Source organism: Pteropus medius, unplaced genomic scaffold (genome assembly GCF_902729225.1).
Source record: "Pteropus medius unplaced genomic scaffold, Ma_sr-lr_union100, whole genome shotgun sequence".
NCBI lineage: Eukaryota > Metazoa > Chordata > Mammalia > Chiroptera > Pteropodidae > Pteropus > Pteropus medius.
The window spans coordinates 10,855,648-10,866,735 of record NW_024342473.1 but is presented as its reverse complement, the minus strand read 5'-3'; the positions used below and the strand labels follow the sequence as shown (position 1 = coordinate 10,866,735).

The window sequence follows — 11,088 nt, the reverse complement described above, 5'->3', positions numbered from 1 at the left end:
GCTAGGCAACCTAGCCTTGGTTGACCTCACAGATTGCAAGGACCTTGTCAGTTTACAATCCCTTATTTTTTATTTTTTATGCCTACAGCACCTGGTCTTCCTAGGAGATCTCCCGTCCAAGTACTAACCAGGCCCAACCCTGCTTAGCTTCTGAGATCATACGGGATCGGGCTTGTTCAGGGTGGCATGGCCGTAGACTAAATAGTCTTATAGAGGTTGGCACCAGAGCTAGTTGTCTGCAGCGGTGGTCCCCAAATTTATGGCACCAGGTACCAGTGCTCCTATGAGAATCTAATGCCTGATGATTTGAGGTGGAGCTAAGGCAGAGATGCTAACGCTAGGGAACGGCTGCAAATACAGATGAAGCTTTGCTGGTTTGCCCGCCGCTCACCTCTTGCTGTGCAGCCCATTTCCTAACAGATCATGGACAGGTACCAGTCCAGGGCCCGGAGTTTGGGGACCCCTGGTCTACAGAAATCCACAGTCTCTAGCAGTTTAGGTAGATCTGGTAAGGTGAGACAACTAGCATCACTTTAATCACATGTGCAATCTCCCCTTGGTCACAGAGCTATGAGAGATTGTGGGGGGAAGAGGGAATGGAGAGGGATGAGGATCAGAGGCCGAGTATTTGGCTTACCATTGTAAACAGTACTCCTAGTGATAAGGGGAGGGGAGGTCACAAAGGTGAATAGTGAGTGTTTAGTATGTATAAGGCACTGTCCCAAGTAAAAGATATAAAGGGAAGGGAAGGAAGATTAAACTCTTAAGTTTTTGTTTTACATTAGGCACTTGTATACATATTAACATCTAATTAATAATAACATTAATGTGCTTTGAAGTACTTACTGTGGGCTAAGCACTGTGCTGAATGCTTTATGTTTTTTTTCCTTTATTTCATTCACTCTTTCAACTTATTTGTTTTCACTATCTACTAGCTAGTCAGTTCTAGGAGACAACAGTGGACAAAAATTCCTGACCTGAAGGAGATTTCATTCTGGTGGGAAAGACAGGCACATAGATGTAGTAAATAAGTAAATGAAGTGAAGTGTTAGAAAATGACAATTACTATGGAAGAAGAATAGAGTTGGATTAGGTGAGTCAGGAGTGTGCAAATTAAGGAGATAGAGAGGGGACTTGAATATTAAATAAGTGGTCCAGACAGTCCCCTCCTAGGAAGATGACACTTGAGCCAAGATTCAATTGAAGAATGTAAAGGAGTGCACTATACAGATGCATTGGGAAGAGCATTCTAGGGTGAAGGAATAGCCAGGGCAAAGGACGTATAGGTTGGCAGAAGGCACTACAGGTTACATACACTGAGGAACCCAAGCAGATAGAGGTTGCATCTCAAGGTGTACTTCTGCAATCACCAAGGCAGAGGGAAGAAGAAGAGGAAATGATGAGTAAGCACTAGTTCTTTAAGCTTTTGCGCCAAAATGACACACGTGATTTCCTTTCACATTTTATTGACCAAATTCAGTCACATGGCCAGAATTAATTTCAAATGGAATGGGGAATCTTACATGTGCTTAGGAGGAGAGAACTAAGATATCTGTGAACAGCCATAAGGACTACTACAATCCACATTTCTGGTCACCAGATGCCTTTCTCACAATCAAAATATCCTCTCTCGCCCTTTTCCAAAGTCAATTCCAAAGTTCCATTCTGGTTGGACCTTTAATCCTGACACCTTAATCCATTCAGAGGTTTTAAACATGAATACGAGAGCAAAGCCTTGATTATATCCTTATATATCCCAGCGTTTTCAGGTTTTTAAAATCTAATTTGTATTGAGAAGCAGTCTGTTTCCCAACTCTGCATGTCTTTGAATTTCCGGACTCTTTCTTTTGCTTTTCATTCCTACTTGCAAACCAGTTTTATCTCTTTCTGTTCTCATCTCTCTCTCTCTCTCTCTCTCTGTCTCTCTCTCTCTCTCTGTCTCTCTGTCTCTCTCTGTCTCTCTGTCTCTCTCTCTGTCTCTCTCTCTCTCCTGTCTCTCTCTCTCTCTCTCTCTCAATACATTGTCAAATACAGCCAACATTATGTTTCCTTATTGCTTCTTCTAGACCTGCAAGTTCATTAGTTCATTGGTTATGTAATCTACCTTCCAAGTAATTTCAAGCAAAAGCTTTCCCACGTTTCACCATTGTGTAACATGGCTCACTATCCTTGTCACTCCCACCCTGCCACAAAGCCAAAGACATTTTTGTTAGTTTTCTTTCTGGTAGCACCTCCTATTAGGGATCGGTCACAATAAGGTAGCTCATGTTATATAACGACCCCTCAAATACCAGCCACTTAAAACAATAAAAGTTCTTGCCTGTGCTACATGTCCAGATTAGGTCAGCAGGGGCATCTATCTGCTCATTGTAGTCACTCAAGAGCCTTGGCTGATGGAAGCTCCACTTCAACATATACTTCCACAATCATCACATCAGGAGAAGGGGGACATGGCACAGATGCCTAGAAGTGACACGGCTTCCCTCTCCTAACACTTTCTTATTCAAAGCAAATCACATGAGTATACCTAAATTCAAACAGTGTGGGAGGATGTTCATCTTATCAGATTCACAGAAAAGAAACACCTGGGTATTTCTGAACAAATTTAATGACTATCACAGTTTTTTTGTGTGTGTTTGTTTCAAGGGTTTATTACAGTGAAATAGACTATAAGTAACAATAATCTTTTGCTATTCATATCTCTGGGTCTAGTTTTTTAACAAGTAGTGCTTCCACTACTCGATTTTTATGGTTCTGAGGGTAGGTTTTGAGATCACCTTCAAATAAAATTTAATTTTGCTTTAAAGCTGAATAAAATACTAAATCCTTGAAATTGATTTCCTTCCACTAAGTCACACTCAAAATATGTTAAAATCGGAATATTTCCTTATTCTATTCTCCCTTTCTTACCTGATATTTCATTCTGGAATTCTATTAAAGACCGAAAACCACAGTTAATAATGTGTTTTTCCAAGAGGGTTGAAAATTTTTAAAAGTTTGTTTTTATTAACAATAAAAGTTTTGTCTTTGTTTTTATTCAAAATAAGAAATGGCTTAATTTAGTTCACTAAAATAATGGACATTCTTAAAATGGTTATCTACTTTGTTGAATGATAGAATGTTAGTGAGAAAAAAATTGAACTTTTTTTTTTAGCAACTATAAGGTTATATAAATATCTGGCATATTTGAAAAGTTGCAACATGAGGCAGCTTTCTAATCTTTCATCCTGAAATTAGATCCTAGGCCTATCTTGAAGCTAGGCTCACTAAATACAGACTTCTTAATCATTGGTTTAAAATGTCCTGACAAGAAAGTATGTCAAGTTAAACCTTTTAGTGAAGATGGTTGATAAAAATCCTTTGTCTGTGAAACGAATAAGACAGCAAAGTAGTAAGCAAAGGAGGCATTCATTCATTCATTCATTCATTCAACTAGCATTTATCGAGTTCCTGTTATATGTCAGGCCCTGTTCTAAGTGCAAGGGATACAGTGGAAAACAAGACAGATATAAGCCCTGACCTCCTGGAGTTTATTCTTAGGTGTAGGTCATCATCAAGTAGACAAACGACAAATGAATAAAATAATTATACACTGTGATAAGTGCAATAAAAAAATGAACAAGGGAATGATGCATTATCAGGATTCTTAATTGCATGCAAAGAAATCTTCTTAAGTTTAAAAAAAAAAGAAAATTTATTGGAAGATAATTGAAAGTTCTTAAGATCAAAGGGAGCCTGGAGGAGCAGACTTGGAAAGTGAATTAAAACCTTGCAAGATCCAGAGACGGTAGCAAATCATGCTGCAGAAAGTTGTGCTTAAGGGGTCAGCAGTAAGGTTTTGCTTAGCTGGGCTTGGTTCAGACACCTGTCCCCCTGGTTGAATCATGAAACTGTTTTCCCTCAGCTTGGGGCCTCCACATTGGGTGGCTAGCTCTGAGCACGCTCCTCCCACCAAAATTCCCACAATGTGAAATTTCCTCCATGAAGTTTTTTATAATGGAGGTGACTTAGAGGTGGGTCAGCTAAAAATAAGGCAAATGTTGACTACAGGTGAAATAAACTCTACCAGGCACTGACTTTAGATAAGAAGACATCTCAAAGACAGTTATGTGTAAGCTGAGCAAATCTTGTTCCTCTCTTTCTCCCAAATTTGCCACCCTATGGTTTTGATGAGTGTTTCCCTGATGACTGATGAAGCTGGAATTTCTTTATAGATCTATTGGTCATTTGGAATATGCTCTTTAGTGAAGTGCCAATTCATGTCTCCTGTCTATTTGCTCTATTGGGTTGTCTGCTTCTTATTTTGTTAAATTGAATTGAAGGAGTTTTATAAACTTGTAATATAATATTCTAGATGAACTTTTTTGCTGAACAAATGTATTTCAAATATCTTCTCCCACTTGCCTTAGTATCTTACGATGAAGAAAAGTTTTAATTTTAACATTCTCCAACTTATTAATGTTTTCCTTTGTGATTGGCACCTTTTGTGTCCTATTTAGGAAATCTCCGACTACTTTAAGGTCATGAAAATATTCCTCTATGATAACTTACAGAGATTTATTTACTTTATGTTTCATATTTAGATTTATAATCTATCTGGAATTGCTTTCTATATATAGTTTGAGGAAGGGGTAGGATTTATTTTTTGCTATATGATATCTAACTGACCTATATCTGTTTTTGAGAGGATCATGCTTTTTCTAACTGTCTCTGAACTATTTCTTCTGTTCCTTGGTCTATTTATCTATCCTTCTGTCAATATTACAATGATTTAATCACTCTAGATTTATAATGTCTTGATATCCAGTAGTGTGAGGCTTCCACTTAGGTTGTTCCCCTTAAGACTGCATTTGCTATTTTTGAATCATTGCATTTCTATAAATATTAGAACTAGTTTATTAGTATCTACAACAAATCTACTAGGATTTTGATCTCAATTATATTGAATATGTTCCAACTAAAAATATACTAATTTGGGGAGAATTGACATCTTTACAATATTGAGTATTCAAACATATGAAAAGAGTATAATGCTGCTATTTATTTAGGTCTTATTTAATTTCAGCAAAAGTTTAATAGTTTTCAGTGTAGAAGCCCCTTTTTTAAAGATGTGTTCCAAGATTTTTTTTTATTTTAAAAATGCAATTGTAATTGGCATCTTTTTCTGAACTATATTTTCTATTTGTTTATTGCTGATATATAGAAACATAATTGTCTACGACCATGCTACCCTGAACAAGCCCGATCCTGTCTGATCTTGGAAGCTAAAGAGGATTGGGCCTGGTTAGTACTTGGATGGGAGACCACCTAGGAAGACCAGGTGCTATAGGCATAAAAAAATAAAAAAAATAAGGGATTGTAAGCTGACAAGGCAACCAAGGGTTGCCTAGCCTAAAAAAGAAAAGAAAAGAAAAGAAAAAGAACATAATTGACTTTGTTAACCTACCTTCCATACAGTGAACTTAATAAATTCACTTATTAGTTCTAATATGTAATAGTTCTTCTGAGAATTCTTTTAGATTTTTCCCATGCACAATTATGTTTCCTGTGAATGATAGTTTTATTATTTCCTTTCTAATCCTGATATTTTCTTCTACTTACCTTGTCATTTTTGTCTCATTTCCATTATCAGAGGAATATTTTCAATATTTTACCATTAACTATGTTTTCTGTAGATTTTCGGCAGAGTCTTGTACTTATACAGAAGAGTTACCTTTTATTACTAGTTCACTAAAGTTAGTATCATAAATAGGTGTTAAATTTTTATTAAATACGTTTTCTGCATCTATCAGTATGGTTTTTCTCTTCATTTCTATTAATGTGGTAAATTAAAATGGTTGGTTTTCAAACATTAAACTTTTTTGTTCCTAAAATAAGTGCCTCTTGGTTATATTCTATTATACTTTTATATATTGCTGGATTCAATTTGCTAACGTTTTGCTTAAGTTTTTTGCCTTCATTGGGTAGATTGTAAATGTCTATACTTTTTCTTTCTTGTAATATCCTTGTTAGGTTTCAAGACCCTGGCCTCAAAAAGAGTTGAGTATGTTATATCTTTTCCTATTCTTGAGAAGACTTTTTATAAGATTAGTTATCATTTCCTCCTGGAAAATTCACTAGTGAAATCATCTGTCTAGAATTTTCTTTTAAGAAGCTTTTAAATAATGGATTCAATTTCTTTAATAGATGTAGGACTATTCTCATTTTCTATTTCTTCTTCAGTTAGCTTTGGTAAAATGAAATTTGTTCATTTCATTTAAATCATCAGCTGCATTAGAATCAGGTTGTTCATAGTATCTTTTATTATCTACTTTAGTGTCTATAGTTCTATAACGTCTTTGGTGATCCTTGGTTCATTCATGATAACGATAATTTCCTTTTTTCTTTATCAGTCTTATTGGGAGCAACCCATTTTATTATAATTTTCAAATAGCCAACTTTTGTCTTTATTGATCTTCTCTATTTTATGTTTGTTTCAAATTTATTCCTGCTCTCATTTTTATTATTTTCTTATTGCTAGTTTGAGTTTGATTTGCTGATCTAATATCTTCCTGAGATGGATAGTTATATAATTGATTTTCAACTTTTTAATTTTCCTACATAGGCATATATGACAATAAATTTCTCTCTAAGTTAAATCGTTTAACTATTTTTTATTATAGTAAATTATATAATACAAAAGTTGCCACTTAAGAGTTAAACATATTCAGCAAAGGTGTAAAATACAAAATCAACACACAAAAATTAATTATATTTCTATATACCAGTAATGAACAATTTGAAAAAAATTAAGAAAATAATTTCACTTATAATAGTATAAAAAAGAATAAATTTCTTATGAATAAACTTAACCAAGGGATTCATAAGGAATATTGGTCTGCAGTTTTCTTTTCTTGAGCATCTTTGTCTGGCTCAGTATCAGTCTAATGCTGGTCTTAAAGAATGGGTTAGAAAATATATTTTCAGAAGAGTTTGATAAGGATTGGTATTAATTCTTTTTTAAATGTTTGGTAGACGTCATTAATGAAGTCATCTAGTCCTGGGATTTCTTTGTTGGGAGGATTTTTTTTACTACTGATTCAATCTCCTTACTTGGTATAGGTTTGTTCAGATTTTCTATTTCTTCATGAGTCAACTGGGTAGATTGTTTCTAGGAATTAGTCCATTTTCTCTAGGTTATACAATTTGTTAGAGTACAGTTGTTTATATTATTTTCTTACAACCCTTTTTATTTCTATGAAATTGATAGTGATAAGTATTCTTTCATTTCTGATTTTAGTAAGTTGAGACTTTTGTCCTTTTTTACTTAGTCAATCTAGCTAAAGATTCGTAAATTTTGTTGATCTCCTCAAGAAGCCAACTTCTGGTTTTGTTGATTTTTCTCTATTGTTTTTCTACTCTCTATTTCATTTATCTCCATTCTAATCTTTATTATTTCCTTTCTTCAGCTATCTTTGGGGTTAGTTTGCTCTTCCTTTTCTAGTCCATTAAGGTGTACAATTAGATTATTGATATGAAATCTTTCTCCTTTTTAAATGTATGTCTTTACAATGATAAATTTCCCAATGAGCATTCCTTTCCTTATACTCTATATTTCAGAATGTTGTGTTTTGTTTAAATTCGTCACAAGGTATTTTTAAATTTCTCTTGTGGTTTCTTCTTTGATCCACTGGCTGTTTATGAGTGTGTTGTTTAATTTCCACATATTTGTACATTTCCAGTTTTCCTTGTTATTGATTTCTAGTTTCATTCTGTTGTATTAGGAAAAGATATTTTGTATGATTTCAATATTTTTTATTTTATTAAGTCTTGTTTTGTAGCCTAACATATAGTCTGTCCTGGAGAATGGTTCATGTGTGCTTGTTTCACATATTTTGAGACTCTGTCATTAGGTATGTATATGTTTGTATATGTTATATCTTTGTTAAGTATTAAAACTTTTATCAGAATAAATGTAAATGAATTAAACTCTTCAGTTAAAAGATGGAGATTGGCAGAATGGATTTTTAAAAAACTTTTATCAATATATGATGCCCTTCTCTGTCTCTTATAATCCTTTTTGTTTTAAAATCTATTTTGTAGACCCCAAATTGCCAAAGCCATCTGAGAAAAAAGAACGAGGCTGGAGGCATCACTCTGCCCAACTTCAAATTATACTCCAAAACGACAATAATCAAAATGGCATGTTATTGGCAGAAAAACAGACACACCAATCAGTGGAACAGAATAGAGAGTTCAGAAGAAAATCCATATTTATGTGGGCAAATAGTTTTCCACAAAAAAGCCAAAAACAGTGGAGAAAGGAAAGCCTCTTCAATAAATGGTGCTGGGAAAACTGGAAGACCACCTGCAAAAGAATGACACTAGACTGTTGTTTATCACCACACACTAAAATAACACAAAATGGATTAAGGACTTGAATATAAGACATGAAACAATAAAATGCATAAAAGAAAACATAGGAACTAAACTCAAGGACCTTGGACTTAAAGAGGATTTTATGAATTTGACCTCAAAGGCAAGGGAAGTAAAAGCAAAAATAAATGAACGAGACTACATCAAACTAAAAAACTCCTGCTCAGCAAAAGAAACCATCAACAAGGTAAAGAGATAACCATCAGAATGGGAAAATATATTTGCAAGCAATGCCTTCAATGAGGGCCTAATATCCAAAATATACAAAGAACTCACACAACTCAATAACAACAAAAAAACAAACAATCCAATAAAAAATGGGCAGAGGACCTGAAAAGACACTTCTCCCTAGAGGACATACAAATGACCAACAAATATTTGAAAACATGCTCAACATTGCTAGCTATTAGGGAAATGCAAATCAAAACCACAATGAGATACCATCTCACACCTGTTAGAATAGCTATAATCAACAGGACAAGTAATAACAAATGTTGGAGAGGATGCGGAGAAAAAGGAACCCTCATACACTGCTGGTGGGACTGCAAATTGGTACAGCCACTATGGAAAGTGGTACGGAGGTTCCTCAAAAAACTAAGAATTGATCTCCCATATGATCCAGCAATCTCTCTACTGGGTATTTACCCAAAGACTTGAAAACCCATATCCTAAAAGATATTTTCACACCAATGTTCATAGCAGCATTATTCACAGTGGCCAGGACATGGAAGCAACTGAAGTGTTCTATGATAGGTGATTGGCTAAAGAAGCTGTGGTACATATATACAATGGAATATTACTCAACCATAAGAAGAGATGAAATACTGCCATTTGCAACAACATGGATGGACCTTGAGATAATCATGCTAAGCGAAATAAGCCAGATAGAAAAAGTTGAAAATCACATGATATCACTTATATGTGGGATATAAACCTAAAAGCAACAAATGAACAGGACAAACAAACAGAGACTCATGGACATGGACTATAGACTAGTAGTGGATTTTACCAGAAGGTGAGGGGGAGGAAGGGGGGGAGGTAGATGGGGAAAAGGTCAAATATGTGGTGCCAGAAAGAAATCTAACTATGGGAGGGGAACACATAGTGTAAATACATATATGCCTTATTGATAAAGTGTACAGCTGAACTTATTGGATTTCGTTAACCAATGTCACCATAAAAAAATTTTTTTTAAATAAAATAAAATAAAATAAAATCTATTTTGTCTACTAATGATATAACCTCCCCAATTTTCATTACTATTTACATAGACTAGATTCCCCATTCTTTTACTTTCAACCTCTTTTGTCTTTGTATCTAAGAAGTGTTCTTTATAGATAGCATATAAATGGATCATGTTTTTTAAATCCATCTGACATCTTTCTTTTAATTGGAGAGTTTAATCCACTTACCTTTAAAGTAACTAGTGATAAGAAAGAATTTTCTTCAGTCATTTAACTATTTTCTGTATGATTTATATACTTTTTTATTCCTCACTTCTTCTATTATTGCCTTTTTTTGTATCTGGTTGATTTTTTTAAGTAGTGTTCTCTTTTGATTCTTTACCTTCTTCTTTCCTTTTCTGTATATGTTTTAGTGATTCTCCAACCCAATCTAAATAATACAAACTAAATTTCAATAATATACAAACACTCTGCTCTCATACATCTCTGTCTCTTCTTAATAGTTATTGTCACAGATTGCATCCTTATACATTATGTGCCCATTAACATAGATTTATTATTTTGTGCATTTGTCTCATAGAAAAACTACAAACCAAAAGTACAATAATACTGACTTTTATATTTACTTATGTAGTTACTTTTACCAGTGTTCTACGTTTCTTCATATGGCTTCATGTTACTGGTTACTGCCCTTTCATTTCAGCCTAAAGGATTCTCTTAGCACTTCTTCTAGGGCAGGCTTATTAGTAACACACTCTCTTAGCTTTAATTTATCTTGGAATGTCTTACATTCTCATTCATTTCTGAAGGATAGTTTTGCCAAATTCCTATTTGGCAGAACTTAAATGTTATCCCATTGCTTTCTATCCTCTATGTTTTCTGACATTTGAATATTATAATGTGTTAACTCTGGAAATCAAATTTTTTTCCCTTCCTCGGGGTTTGCTGTTCTTGATTGTTGAAGCCTTAGCTTGCGTTCAGTCAGTATTTTTACTGAGATTTTCTTGAACACTGGGAACTTAAAAACAAAACAAAACAAAAACAAAAAAACCTTTCCTACTTTTTGCAAATTGGCTCTGGGTGGGAGTGTTCCTTTAACATTTAGCCAGCCATTTAAAATTCTTCTTTGGCCTTCTCTTCCTAGTTGCACTGTATATTCTATTGTGTATTTACCACCCAAAGTCCAATTTCCTTCAGCTACCATATATTTGATCCCCTTTATCTACTTCACTCTCCCCCTACTCCCCTATATTTGACCCCTTTTACCCCATTGACCTCTCCCCTCCCCTCAACCCCTACCCTCTGGTAACCACTAGTCTATAGTCCATGTCCATGAGTCTCTGTCCTGTTCCTGTGTTGCTTTTAGGTTTATATCCCACATATAAGTGATATCATGTGATTTTCAACTTTTTCCATTGATAGCTCCCATCCAGACCCAGACTTCATTAGGAGCCCCACCCTGAGTCATCTAATTAGCACAGAATCAGGT

At 34.6% G+C, this 11,088-nt stretch overlaps 2 pseudogenes; one reads left to right on the top strand and one right to left on the bottom strand.

Moving 5' to 3' along the window:
- Positions 1-79: 79 nt before the first annotated feature.
- On the bottom strand, positions 80-198 carry LOC120604742 (uncharacterized; annotated as a pseudogene).
- Positions 199-5,213: 5,015 nt separating this feature from the next.
- On the top strand, positions 5,214-5,332 carry LOC120604697 (uncharacterized; annotated as a pseudogene).
- Positions 5,333-11,088: the final 5,756 nt, after the last annotated feature.